This window comes from Camelus dromedarius, chromosome 16 (genome assembly GCF_036321535.1).
Source record: "Camelus dromedarius isolate mCamDro1 chromosome 16, mCamDro1.pat, whole genome shotgun sequence".
Taxonomy (NCBI): Eukaryota; Metazoa; Chordata; class Mammalia; order Artiodactyla; family Camelidae; genus Camelus; species Camelus dromedarius.
Genome location: NC_087451.1, coordinates 7,305,427 through 7,320,006, shown reverse-complemented (window position 1 = coordinate 7,320,006; position 14,580 = coordinate 7,305,427). Strand labels below are relative to the sequence as shown.

The following is a 14,580-nucleotide window of genomic DNA, read 5'->3' as shown; positions in this document are numbered from 1 at the left end:
CCTCTTTATCTTTTCTGGAGGATATAATAAAGTCATTGAGCTTCTGGAATAATGATCCATTATGGCTTAATAGTTATTAAATATCTAGGTAGGTATCAATAGTAAAGTTTCCATTTGAAACAGTTTTTGGTAATATACTGAAGAAATAAGTGATAAGTAATTATGGAAGCTGATTTAGACCACATGGGATGAAAGATTCTAAAGTAAGAAATTCTTCTAGCATCTTTTGATTATTACTTCTAGATATCTGGGACTCGCACTCAACTATATCAAAGGCTAGCCTGGTCTTATATGAATGTGTTATGTATTGCCTTTGAAGCCTGGTATTTGGCTTAGTTTTGGGCCTAAAAACAACAATTAAAACTATTTATAAATAAGCTACTGAGCTATTAACCCCTAATACAATTTGCTACTCATAAGTTATATGTGGAATGTTAGTAAAGATTCATGAAAATTCCAATTTGCTATTCTGTTAAGAAATTTGGCTTCTACAAGTGCCAGATAACTCTCAAAGCTCCTATCGCTCATTGGGATTTCCATATTTTTCTGCAGGAAATTTTGTTACCTGTTCACCATCAGAGTTGTTTTGACTTTGGGCTATCCTTGGTATCCATTAAATATTATTGCTTTAGTTTATCATTACTGAACTGACCTGTTGTGGGTATTTTGGTTAATCCTCTCCATAGTGACATAATTATACCAATAACACCTGCGTGTTTTCTAGTTAGAGTGTGGATCACCCACAAACCTGCTATTAAAAGAGATAATACATAATCAGTAGAATATTTATTTGTATAGACATTTTATTGCTGAGGGACTGAGAATGGATCAGTTGTATTTAGTGTATTACAATATGCCATCAAAGCAAGGCTAAAAACTATAAAAATAATTACAGATTAATTTAAATTACCTGCAGGATATTTGCAGTGACCAAGAGTTCTACTGAAAATACTATAAAGGAAGTCTTAATTAAAACAGAGACTTTTCAGTCTTCTGTGTTCTATTTAGTTATGACAGTTTCAATGCTTTTCCTTAGGACTTTAAGTTATTGGACCAATGGTTTTTACAAAAATCCTACAGACATGAAGTGCTTTCATTACAATCCATGACTTATCCATTAGGGTTCAGCATTAACATTTTCTAAAAATTTGTCTGTTAAGAGATTAATTTTGTTCATAGGTTGATAAGAGGGGAATCAGCTTAAAAATTAGTTTCATCAAATGTTTTAATGAAAGTCAAAGGAAAAAAATAAGATTCAACATTCAACTTTTTATTGCTTAACAAATCCTTCTTTAATAATGTATCTATTTTACAAATGAACTCTGTGACCATCATGTGCTGCTATCATTATTGTAGTAAACTGAGTCTGGTCTAAGTTAAGCTATGAATATTTTAATGCAGTTCTCTCCTGACTCATTTAACCAATACAATTGGTATTTTTAGCAAACCATTTTACTTCTTATATATTTCTTATCTTTTTGAATTAAGAAAGGGTTCTTCCTTACCTAGGGTGTCTTTGAATTCATTGAAAGGAGAGTAGTTTTCCTTTCAATGAAGAGCATGCTTCATCTAACACAATTAGTTCTATGAGTGCATATTATATGTCAGGTATGATGTTAGACACTGAGGAAGCAGTATGGAATAAAACAGACAAAATCTACTAGGAGAAAAATCAGACTAGAAAATTCTTACTATTGTGGAGAGAAGCCCTAAGCAATGAATTGTCCTGACAAATGAACAACTGGCAAAAGAGTTAGGCAAAGAGCTACCAAGGGGAGTGGCAAAAAATTTTGATTTCACTTGAGAATTCAACCCTACAAGAGAGTCTTGTGAGGTTGGAGGCATAGATGTAGTGTGCTTGATTTTTATTCCATTCAGATTCAAGCATCATCCACAAGTGTTAAAAGCAATGTGGGTGATTTGCCTGAGGAGGAGACAGAACTGGAACACTTTCTCAGTACATTCTAACCTCTTAGAAAGATAATTGACAAACATCTGGCCAGGCTCACCAAGAAAAATGGGAGAGCACAGAAATAAACAAAATAAGAAAGGAAAATGGAGATTACAACTAATATTATAGAAATACAAAAACATAAGAGAACACTCTGAACAATTATATGGAAACAAATAGAATAATCTACAAGAAATGGACAAGTTACTGGAAACATACAGTCCTCCAAGAATGAATCAAGAAGAAATAGACCACTTGAACAGACCAGTCACTAGAAATGAAATAGAATCAGCAATGAAAAACCTCCCTGCAAACAAAAGTCCAGGACCACAAAGCTTCGCTGGGCAATTCTACAAAACATACAAAGAACTCATAGTGGTCTTTCTCAAATTCTTCCAAAAGATTGAAGAGGAGGGAACACTCCCAAACTCATTCTGTGAAGCCACCACCACCCTGATACCAAAACCAAAGATATTACAAAAAAAGAAAACTACAGCCCAATACCACTGATGAACATAGATGCAAAAATCCTCAACAAAATATCAGTAAACAGAATCCAACAACTCATAAAAAAGATCATATACTATGATCAAGTTGGATTCATCCCAGGGGCACAATTATGTTTCAACATATGCAAATCAATGTAATACATCACATCCACAAAAGAAAGGACAAAAACCTCATAATAATCTCAATAGACAGAGAAAAAGCATTTGATAAAATTGAACACTCATTTATGATAAAAACTCTTACAAAAGTGAATAGAGAGAGAACATATCTCAACATAATAAAAGCTATTTATGACAAAACCACAGTCAGCATAATAATCCATGGTGAAAAACTAAAATCTGGAACAAGACAAAGATACCCAATCTCACCAGTTTTATTCAATGTAGTCTTGGAAGTCCTAGCCACAGCAATCAGGCAAGAAAAAGAAATAAAATGAATCTATATATCCAGAAGGAACCCTACTTCAAAAATATACCTGCACCCCAATGTTCATAGCAGCACTCTTTACAATAGCCAAGACATGGAAATAGCCTAAATGTCCATCAACAGATGACTGGATAAAGAAGATGTGGTATATTTATACAACAGAATACTTTTCAGCCATAAAAATGACAACATAACGCCATTTGCAGCAACATGGATGTCCCTGGAGAATGTCATTCTAAGTGAAGTAAGCCAGAAAAAGAAAGAAAAATACCACATAAGATTGAGATTGCTCATATGTGGAATCTAAAAGAAAAGAAAAGAAAGAAAAAGTCAAATGAACATAAATATAAAACAAAAACAGACTCATAGACATAGAATACAAACTTGTGGTTACCAGGGGGGAGACGAGTGGGAAGGGACAGACTGGGAGTTTGAAATTTGTAGATACTGACAGGCATATGTAGAATAGATAAACAAGATTATACTGTATAGCACAGGGAAATATATACAAGATCTTGTGGTAGCTCACAGTGAAAAAGAATGTGACAATCAATATATATATGTTCATGTATAACTGAAAAATTGTGCTCTACACTGGAAATTGACACAACATTGTAAACTGACTATAACTCAATTAAAAAAAAATAAAGTGGATCCAAATTGGAAGTGAAGAGGTAAAATTGTCATTATATGTAGATGACATGATATTACATATAGAAAACCTGAAAAGGTCCACATAAAAATTACTAGAGCAGATAAAAGAATTTGACAAGATAGCAGGATACAAGATCAACATACAAAAATCAGTTGTATTTCTTTACACTAATAATGACTTAGCAGGAAATGAAAGTAAAGAAACAATCACTTTAAAATTGCATCCAAAGCAATAAAATACTTAGGAATAAATCTGACCAAGGGGGTGAAATATTTATATACTGAAAACTACAAAACATTGATTATGTTGATTAAAGAAGACTTAAAGAAATGGAAATATATCCTATATTCTTGGACTGAAATCATCAATATTGTTGAAATGGCCATATTGCTCAAGGCAATCTACAGATTTAATGTGATCCCTATCAAATTACTCAAGAAATTTTTTCACAGAACTAGAACAAATAATCCTAAAATTTATATGGAAACACTAAAGACCCAAAGTAATATTGAAGAAAAAGAATGAAGCTGGAGGAATTACCCTCCCAGACTTTAGACAATACTACAGAGCTATAGTAATCAAAACAATCCAGTATTGACAAAAACAGACATATGGAGCAATGGAAAGAATAGAGAGCCTAGAAATAAACCCACAGATCTATGTTCAATTAATCTTTGACAAAAGAGTCAAGAATACACAATGGAGAAAAGAGAGTCTTTTCAGCAAGTGGTGCTGGGAAAACTGGACAGCAGCATGTAAATCAATGAAGTTAGAACACTTCCTCAGTCCATACACAAAAATAAATTCAAAATGGCTTAAAGACTTAAATATAAGACAAGACACAATAAATCTCCTAGGAGAAACATAGGCAAAGCATTCTCTGACATAAATCTTAGTAATGTTCTCCTAGGGCAGTCTACCCAGGCAATAGAAATAAGAGCAAAAATTAACAAATGGGACCTAATTAAATGTATAAGCTTTTGAACAGTAAATGAAACTATCAGGAAAACGAAAAGACAACTTATGGAATGGGAGAAAATTTTTGTAAAAGATGAGGCTGACAAGGGCTTAATATCCAAAATATGTAAACAGCTCATACAACTTAATAACAAGAAAAACAACCCAATCCAAAAATGGGCAGAAGAACTAAACAAGCAATTCTCCAACAAAGACATACAAATGACCAATAGGCACATGAAAAAGTGTTCAATATCACTAATTATCAGAGAAATGCAAATCAAAACTACAATGAGGTATTACCTCACACCAGTCAGAATGGCCATCATTCAAATGTCCTTGAATGATAAATGCTGGAGAGGGTGTGGAGAAAAGGGAACCCTCCTACACTGCTGGTGGGAATGCAGATTGGTGCAGCCATTTTGGAAAGCATTATGGAGAGTTCAAAAAACTAAAAATAGACTTACCATATAATCCAGCAAACCCACTTCTGGGTATATAACCAGAGGGAACTCTAATTTGAAAAGATACATGCAATGTATCTTTGCAATGTTCATAGTAGCACTATATGCAATAGTCAAGACATAGAAACAACCTAAATGTGAATCAACAGATGACTGGATAAAGAAGTGTGGTATACATTGGAATACTAGTCAGCCATAAAAAATAATAAAATAATGCCATTTGCAGTAACATGGATGGACCTAGAGATTGTCATTCTAAGTAAAGTAAGCCAGAAAGAGAAAGAAAAATACCATATGAGATCACTCATATGTGGAATCTAAAAAAGAGAAAAAAAAAAAAAAGGAATAAAGGACACTATGAACTCATCTACAAGACAGAACAGACTCAGACTTAGTAAACAATCTTATGGTAACGAGGGAGAGGGGGTGGGAAGGGATAAATCTAGGAGTTTAAGATTTACAAATGTTAGCAACTATATAAATAGATTTTTGAAAGTTTCTTTTGTATAGCACAGGGAACTAAGTTCAATATCCTGTAATAACCATTCATTAAAAAGAATATTAAAATGAATATATGTATGTATATGCATGACTGGGACATTGTGCTGTATACCAGAAATTGACACATTATAACTGACTGTACTTCAATTAAAAAAAAAATTGAGTACTTCCATACTGTTTTCCATAGTGGCTGCACCAATTTACATTCTCACCAACAATGCACAAGGGTACCCTTTTCTCTACATCCTCGCCAACACTTGTTATTTCTTGTATTCTAGATAATAGGCACAAATAGTTCATATAAAAGACAAAATAGCAATTATTTTTATAAAATTATATTAGCAGCCCACATATATTTCTCACTTAGCACTTGCCAGACACTATGGTGAATGCTTTCTAGGATTTACCTCACTTAATATCAAATAAACTTCAGAGGTATTTTTTTTTTTTATTTTCCTCATGTTTACAGACACTCAGAAAGACTGTTATTTGTCACAGATGCCACAGATTCTGGTTAAGTGGTAGAGTCAGATTGGAATGCAGGCAGCCTGATTTGAAAATCCACCTTTCTATTATCTCCTTCCCTTTTTTTTCCCTTCTTCTTATTTCTTTCTCTCTCCCTTCCTACCTCCTCTCTCCCTCTTCCTTCCTTCCTTTCCTTTTTTCTCTTCCTTTCTTTTTCTCTTTCTTTCTCTTTTCTTTCTTTCTTTCTTTCCTTCCTTTCTTTCTTTCTTTCTTTCTTTCTTTCTTTCTTTCTTTCTTTCTTTCTTTCTTTCTTTCTTTCTTTCTTTCTTTCTTTCTTTTTCTTTCTTCTCTCTCTCTCTCTCTCTCTCTCTTTTGTTTTCTTTCCGTTTTTGAAATCACTGCCATGTATATCCTTTGAAACAAGCTTCACTAGCTAAGCATAAAAATAACACCTCTGGAAATCTTGCTGATTATGATAACAGGCCAGAACACCTTGTCTTTGTGTTTACAAAGTATTTTATGTTTCCCCTAGTGAATCCATTAAGATGTGACTCTGACTATAATATACCAAGTCTTTTTGCTGCTACAGACTTAATTACTTGGTAAAAATGAACAAAAAGCGACATCAGTATGTCAAGAAACTGTCCAATCATCACATATTATCTTGTAAGGAAACAGTAAGAAATGCTAATACTTCTCTTGGCTTGCATGTGGAGCTTGCTCTGGGGATGCTCCTCTTTTCCCTTAAATATTTGTTATGCAACTATAATCTGCTAAAGTAAAAATAATTCAAATAATCCTTAAGGGTGCAAAGCTGCTCACAGAAGGGAAAATCGGAATAAAGTTTCTAATATAAAGAGAGAGAGGACAGTTCCACTCTCCAAAGAGGTGCTTTGGAGAGTCACTAGTCATATGCACCTGGACTGATTTTATTGCCATCTGGTAGGCCAGACCAGAAATTACTGGCTAAATCCTTGGTTTACTGCCCCTTCTTGTCTTTCCCCAATTCTCAGGGCCCAGGACTACTGACCTTCTTCATCATACCTTACGGAAGATTTGTTTTAGAGGACAGTAAGTATTATCAGTGTGTTCAGGCTGCTGTAACAAACTGTCACAGACTGGGTAACTTAAAAAAAAAAAAAAACCCAGCAATTTATTTCCTCACTGTTTTGGAGGCTTGAAATCCAAGATCATCAATGTGTCAGCTGGTCTGGTTTCTTCTGACGCCCGTCACCTTGGCTTGCAGGTGGCCACCTTCTAGCTGAGCCCTCTCATGGCCCTTACTAGTGTCTCTCAGTGAGTCCTAATTTTCTTTACTTATAAGGACCTGAATGAGATTGGATTAGGTTCCATTGTAAAGGCCTCATTTTAAACTTATTAACTCTGTAAGGCCCTGTCTCCCAAAGTAAATACATTCTGAGGCACTGGGGGTTAGGACTTCAATATAAATTTTGGGGAGACACAACTCAGCCTGCATATATGCACAGGTCACTGACTTTCCATATACCTACCACGTATATTGTACAAGTTCCTTATGGCATGGGGTAAGTGCAAATTTTTAAAAAATCCTTGAAAACTTCTCTGTGTTATTTGCAAAATATCTATCTTGAATGTTATTTATGTAAGCACTCATATTACGTATGATTTTTAAAATATAAATTCTGTGAGCAGACAAGAAGACTGCAAAAAGTATCACATGTTCAGAGTATTGTGTAAGTAATCTGAGGCAAGGATAACCATTTTTTACATGATGTCAACAACTGAAAGAGAAATAATAATAATTAAAAAGTAAAATAAAAAATAATCCACCTTCAATCTACTTTTTTGTTTCCTCCAAGGAGGGAAATCTGCAAAGCTATGTCTTGCCAGCTTATGCTCTGGTATAGTGTTTTTAGTTCTGAATTTCTTTTGTACAAGTCTTCTGGGAAATGCTCCAGTAGGAAGCAGGTTATACTAAATTCTTGTGTGTTGGATGCACTCTGACTTTCAAGGGAACCAGGGATGGAGTTTGCCTTGGAAAGAGTTTGCATTATAACCTAGCATGCCTCAGAATTATTCACTACTTCCCTGCTGCTCAGCCTTTTCTCTAATTGGAGATGTTGTAGGAAGTGCAATGCTGCCGTTTGCTTCAACTGAGTATCAGGTGCATCATGTAAATAAATTACAAGTGGGAACCCAGGGTTTGTACTTATCTTTCATTGCCTACTATCTGAAGGAAATACTAGAAACATATGCTCCCAAGTCTTTTGCTCAATATACCCACACAGGGAAATTAAAATGTTTGGTTAGGAAATCAATATTGTTATACTAAGCATCAAGTATAATAAACTCGAGGACTTGTAAGAGGCTATGAACTCACTTAAAATCAATGTGTATTCAAACCAGGGAATAACAAAATAGATAAAACTACAACTTCAAATAGTAACCTAGGGAGAGTTAACCAGCGTCCCAAATTTTGCCACTGCAGGGAGAATCAATGGAACACATAAACAAATAATAGAAGAAATTCAATATTTGTGGTAGCATTAAGATTCATCTTTAGTACCTTTGAGGATAATGACTACTATGCAGTATTGGCAACTGTATTAAGAATCTTCTGTACAATGAATACAGAAACACGAACAGAAAATAAATGAGAATAAGTTTAGACCTCTACCTGGCAAGAACAACAGGATTTGAATAAAAGATCAAAAACACACTCCTGTGTATTAGATTGACTTCTCATAAAATATTGGAGATAAGGCATGTAAGATTGTCCTCCAAAATTTAAATTTTAGACTGATTATACCACGGTTGTAGCATTCATATGCTAAGTTGCTTGAGTCTAAGACTAGATTCAACCCAACAGAATGTATAACACATTTATTGTAGAAATGTGGTCTTTAGAATAGAAGAGTACCAGGAATGGCAGCGATATGAAACAAGAAATTACAGAATTTATTCAAAAGTTATTGCTAGAGAATGGTCTATGACTGATTTGTGTTCTTGGAATGATGCAGTGAGGTAGTTTAGTTTAAGCATGTCCACTTTGAATTAAGTCACTTGGGTTCAAATGATGATTTGACCAGGACTCACTATTCTGTGGTATTGGGAAATTAAACTTCCCTGGCCTTTAATATCTTCTTTTGTCATAAAGTTTCTATGAGAATTAAAAGGGATAATCCATGTTGTTATCATTACTGCAAAGAGCAGCTCTGATGGGAAACAGTTGCAAGATTCTACCTTGATTGCCATTTCCTCAGAACTACTTCATCTAACCATGCTATCTAAAGGAACTCCAACCTTATTTTTATATTTTTTCAGTCCATTACTCAATTTCTTTATAATATTTATAAATTTAACTCTTTAATTTATTTGTTTTTCTGGGAGGGTAGTTTCTTTTCTCTTTTCTAAAGCAGTCTTTCATTAAAACATAAGCACCTTAAAGGCAAACAGTGTTCCCTGCTCCTAACACTAAGCTTGCTGCATAATAAGAGCTTAATAAATACTGGTTGAATGGATGCGTACATGCAAGATGTGCTAAACAAAGGACAGTGTGCATTTATATGTAGTGACAAATTCACTCCTATTTTGAAATTGATGTCATGGATGGTCTTAGCCTAATGTCAGCACACTTTGCCCAGGTGACAGCTCATGTCATTGTACTTATTTCATTGGGATACGTGATCAAGGAAGAGGGCTTGGGGTTGTTTTCATTTCAAATTCCTCACAAAGAATAAATAGATCCTTAGTAGTCTGTGCATGTAATACTTGTGTTTCTCATTGTTTTTGAGTAACTCTAAAAGGAAAAACAGATAATCTGTAATTTTCAATTTGTAATTTTGTTGGATTTGTTAATAAGGATGTGTTGGGCAGATAAGATGAAACAGAGGTCCAAACTATGGACCACTGCCAGCCTCTTTTGTATGGCCCACAAGCTAAGAGTAGTGTTTACATTTTTAAATTATTGGAAAAAAAAGAAAAAATAATATTACACGATGTTTAAAAATTGTATGAAATTCAAATTTTATTATTCATAAATAAAGTTTTATTGAAACACAGGTACACTGATTTAATTATGTATTGCCTGTGGCTGGTTTTGTCCTACAATGGTAGATTTGAGTAGTGGCAACACACATCTCATGGCCCACAAGGCCTAAAATATTTAATGTCTTTACTAAATATTGACAGAAACATGTTGATCCCTCAGTGCATAATCATGAATACGGAAGACACATCAGTACTGTTGGAAAGAGACTCTAGAAAAGGCCTGAAACATTTTTAGTTCTTAAGTTTAGATGCTTGCAAACATTTCAGACAGTCTAGGATATGTAGCAGTTATGATAAGGCAGAAAAAAAGTGGGAAGAACATTAGTATATTCATGTGTCAAAGATAAAAGGACTGGGGATCATATTGTCTTTCTAGAAGAATTTTCCATGAGCTCACCTCACCACTCCACTGCTTTGATTATATTGATCTACATGCTTTTACAGAGCTGCGGTTTTAATTCCTTAACTTACGGACATGTTATAATCACCAGATAAAAAACTTATTATCGAAGGATAAAAAAATATATATACTGTGGCTACAATTTGAGAAACCTGTCAGGACTTGATTTCCTAAAAAACAGCATAGCATTGACTTTACAATGCAGTCTTTTGAGACATTTAGGTTTTTTAAATATTTAATAGCTGATAAGTACCGAACTTTGGGAAAAGAAACGAAACTGTATCAAAATTAACAGTCTTCACACAAATAAGACAAAAAAGAGCTCATAATCATTCTGATAGTGAATACTTCTGAATAGCTACCCATAATTATTTAGTTCTAATCCAAAATTCTTTAGAAATTAGGTATATATGTATATTTTTCTCAAATATGTCTATTTTGAGAATAGACACTTGTCTATTCTTTTCTAATATTTGTAAAAGAAAAAATTAAAGGTCTAAGTTCTTAAAATCACAATGGCTGAAATAACATGACTATAAAACTGGAAATTCAACCATTTTTCTCCCAAAATAACCTCCTTTAGTACTCTTGACTAAAAGGAGCCACACTTTCTTCCATTAGAGCTCTCTTTTTCTCTCTCTCTGTTTTTTTATGTTTTTAACCTCCCTGGCGATATCCAATTATAAACTAGAAAATTCTTTTTGGACTAATTTATGAGATTTGTCATTTATCAAAAAGTTATAGAAATGTAATAATTGAATTTATAATTACTGAGGACAGCCTCTAATTTATTTACTTTATGAAGACTCACAAACCATTGTATAAACAAGCACCAATTTAAATCTTAGATCAAAACTCTCTTATCTATGGGGTGACAATATATTGATTGCTATCTAGTTTGAAAATTATTTGTAAGGTTGCAGAGGAGTAATTATGTAAAATAAGAATATAGCAATTATAAATTCAGTTCTTGAAATTCTGTAACTAGATATAAATTTTATAAAATAATGATAAAAAGATTATCAAAGAAGTGATTTTCTTAATGTTTTAAAAATATATTTTTACTGAAGTACAGTCAGTTTACAACATTGTGTCAATTTCTGGTGTACAGCACTTCAGTCATATAGGAACATATATATAGTCATTTTCATATTCTTTTTAACCATAAGTTACTATAAGATATTGAATATAGGTCCCTGAGCTATATAGTAAAAACTTGTTGTTTATTGCATATATGTATCTAATAGTTAGTATCTGCAAATCTTGAACTCCCAATTTATCTCTTCCAAACCCCAGCCCCCTAGGTAACCATAAGTTTGTTTTCTATGTCTGTGAGTCTGTTTCTGTTTTGTAAATACTTTGTCTTTTTTTTTTTTTTTTAGATTCTACATATAAGTGATATCATATGGTATTTTTCTTTCTCTTTCTGGCTAACTTCACTCACAATGACATTCTGCAGGTCCATCCTTATTCCTGCAAATGGCATTATTTTATTATTTTTTATGGCTGACTAGAATTCCAATGTATAAATATACCACACTTCTTTATCCACTCATCTGTTGATGTACATTTAGGCTGTTTCTATGTCTTGGCTATATTGTAAATAGTGCTGCTATGAACATGGGGTGCATTTATCTTTTTAATTAAAGTTCTCTCTGGATATATGCCCAGGTGTGGGCTTGCTGGATCATATGGTAAGTCTATTTTTAGTCTTTTGAGGAATCTCCATACTGTTTTCCACAGTGGCTGCACCAAACTACATTCCACCAGAAGTGTAGGAGGGTTCCCTTTTCTCCACACCCTCTCCAGCATTTATGGTTCATAGACTTTTGAATGATGGCCATTCTGACTAGTGTAAGGTGATACCTCATTGTAGTTTTGATTTGCATTTCTCTGATAATTAGAGATATTGAGCATTTTTCCATGTGCCTATTTATCATTTGTATTTCTTCCTTGGAGAATTACTTGTTTAGGTCTTCTGCCCATTTTTAGATTGGGTTGTTTGTATTTTGGTTATTAAGTTGTGTGAGCCATTTACATATTCTGGAAATTAAGCACTTGTCAGTCTCATCTTTTGCCAATATTTTCTCCCATTCTGTAGGTTATCTTTTTGTTTTGCTTATGGTTTCCTTTGCTGTGCAAAAGCTTATAAGTTTAATTAGGACCCATTTGCTTATTTTTGCTTTTAGTTTTATTGTTTGGGTAGATTATCTTAGTAGAACATTGCTGAGATTTATGTAGGATAATGTTTTGCCCATGTTTTCTTGTAAGAGGTTTATTGTGTCTTGTCTTATGTTGAAGTCTTTAAGCCATTTTGAGTTTATTTTTGTGTGTGGTGTGAGGGAGTGTTCTAACTTCATTGATTTACATACAGCTGTCCAGTTTTCCTAACACCGTTTCTGAAGAGATTGTCTTTAGTCCATTATATGCTCTTGTCTACTTTGTCAAAGATAAATTGACCAAAATTGTGTGGATTTATTTATGGGCTCTCTATTCTATTCCATTGATTCATATGTCTGTTTTTGTACCAATACTATGCTGTTTTGATTACTGTAGCTCTGTAGTATTGTCTGAAGTCTGGGAGGGTTATTCCTTCAGCTTCATTCTTTTTATTCAGTACTGCTTTGGCAATTCTGGGTCTTTTGTGATTCTGTATAAATTTTAGGATTATTTGTTCCAATTCTGTGAAAAATATCCTGAGTAATTTAATCACATTAAATATGTAGATTATTTTGGGTAGTATGGCCATTTTAAGAATATTAACTTTCCCAATCCAAGAACATGAGGTGTCTTTCCAGTTCTTTAAGTCATCTTTACTTTTCTTAATCAATGTCTTGTAGTTCTCTACATATAAGTCTTTCACTTCCTTGGTCAGATTTATTCTTAAGTATTTTATTTTTTTAGATGAAATTTTAAAAGGGATTGTTTCTTTACTTTCCTTTTCAGATATTATTGTTAGTGTAAAGAAATGCCAATGATTTCTGTATGTTAACCTTGTATCCTGCTTCCTTGTCAAATAGTTTTATTAGCTGTAATAGTTTTTATGTGGAGCTTTTAGGGTTTTCTGTATTAAGTATCATATCATCCACATATAATGACAATTGCTCCTTTTCCACTTTGAATCAATTTTATTTCTTTTTCTTGCCTAAATACTATGGCTAGGACTTCCAATACCATATTGGATAGAAGTGGTGAGAGTGGGCATCCTTGTCTTGTTCCAGATTTTAGTGGAAAGGCGTTCAGCTTTTCATCATTGAGTATTATGCCTGCTATAGGTTTGTCATAAATAGCTTTTATTATGTTGAGATGTGTTTTGTCCATATCCACTTAGGTAAGAGTTTTTATCATAAATGGATGTTGAATTTTATCAAATTTTCTTCTGTATCTATTGATATATATATATATATATATATATGTATGTGTGTGTGTGTGTGTGTATATATATATATATATATATGTATGTATATATGTGTGTGTGTGTGTTTATATATATATATATATAAAATGGACACTGAGCTTCCTGGTAAGCCGAGTGCATGGTGGTAGCAGTCCCTGTCAGAGTCCTCAGAGCCCAGGACCTGGGCTGGACTAGTTCTCATCGTGAAGACAGCTCTACCACAAAAATGGTCAACATACCTAAAATCTGAAGAAGTTTCTCTAAGAAGTGTGGAAAGCATCAGCCTCACAAACTGATCCATTTTGAGAAGGGCAAGGATTCCCTGTATGCCCCAGGAAAGAGATGCTATGATGGGAAGCAGAGTGGCTATAGCAGGCAAACAAAGCCAGTTTTCCAGAAGAAGGCTAAAACCACAAAGAAGATCATGTTGAGACCTAAATGTGTTGAGCCCAACTGCAGATCCAAGAGGATGCTGGCCATTAAGTGATGCAAGCATTTTGAACTCAGAGGAGATAAGAAGAGAAAGGATCAAGTGATCCAGTTTTGTGAATCTTTTATTCTTTTATTTTTAAGAGGAAAATGTTGAAGCTATACAAAAAAAAATGCCTTTATAAGAAAAAATACAGTGATATTCTTACTCTAAAAAAATATATATATAAAAACATATTTGATCTTTTGTTTTAATCTCACATTTATGAAAAAATTAAATCTATGGAAAAAAACCAATACTAGTCCCCTTACTAGGATAATTACAAAGAAGAAAATAAGAGAGCAGGAAAAAAATACAACTTTACTAAATTCAGAATAGTGAAAGTTCAAATAAAA

At 33.5% G+C, this 14,580-nt stretch overlaps 1 pseudogene; it reads left to right on the top strand.

The window, feature by feature from the left end:
* Positions 1-13,981: 13,981 nt before the first annotated feature.
* LOC116157884 (large ribosomal subunit protein eL42-like) lies at positions 13,982-14,341 on the top strand (annotated as a pseudogene).
* The last annotated feature ends 239 nt before the right edge of the window (positions 14,342-14,580 follow it).